We start from the raw sequence: 954 nt of genomic DNA on the forward strand, positions 1-954 counted from the left end.
TCTACTCCCGAGGCCTTGTTCGACTTAGGTCTTTCAGTGCTCTGTCAAACTCTTCACGCAGTATCTTATCTCCCACTTCATCTTCATCTACTCCATTCCCACAATATTGTCCTTAAGTACATTGCCCTTGTAGAGACCCTCTATATACTCCTTCCATCTTTCTGCTTTCCCTTCTTTGCTCAAACTGCTTTTCCATCTGAGCTCTTGATATTAATACAGGTGGTTCTCTTTCCTCCAAAGATCTCTTTAATTTTCCTGTTGGCAGTATATATCTTTCCCGTAGTGATATAAGCCTTTACACGCTAACATTTGTCTTCCAGCGATCTCTGCTTAGCTGTTTTGCACTTCCTGTTGATCTCATTTCTGAGACATTTGTATCCCTTTTTGCCTGCTTCATTTATTGCATTTTTATATTTTCTCCTTTCATCGATTAAATTCAATATCTCTTCTGTTACGAAGGATTTCTACTAGCTCTCATCCATTTACCTACTTGATCCTCTACTGCCTTCACTATTTCATCTCTCAAAGCTACTCATTCTTCTTCTACTGTATTTCTTTTCCCTGTTCTTGTCAATCATTCCCGAATGCTCTCTCTGATACTGTCTATAACCTCTGGTTCTTTCAGTTGATCCAGGTAGCACCTACTTAAATTCACACCTATTTGCATTTTCTTCAGTTGTAATCTACAGCTCATGACCAACAGTGTCCACATCTGCCCCTGGAAATGTCTTACAATTTAAAACCTGGTTCCTAAAATACCAGCATTATGTTATCTATCTGAAAACTTCCACTGTCTCCAGGCCTCCTCCACGTATACAACCTTTTCTCATGATTCTTGAACCAAGTGTTAGCTATGATCAAGTTATGCTCTGTGCAGAATTCTGCCAGGCGGTTTCCTCCTTCATTCCTTACTCCCATTCCATAGTCACCTACTACTTTCCTTCTCTTGCTTTC

The sequence above is a fragment of the Schistocerca gregaria genome, chromosome 3 (genome assembly GCF_023897955.1).
Source record: "Schistocerca gregaria isolate iqSchGreg1 chromosome 3, iqSchGreg1.2, whole genome shotgun sequence".
NCBI classification, from domain to species: Eukaryota; Metazoa; Arthropoda; class Insecta; order Orthoptera; family Acrididae; genus Schistocerca; species Schistocerca gregaria.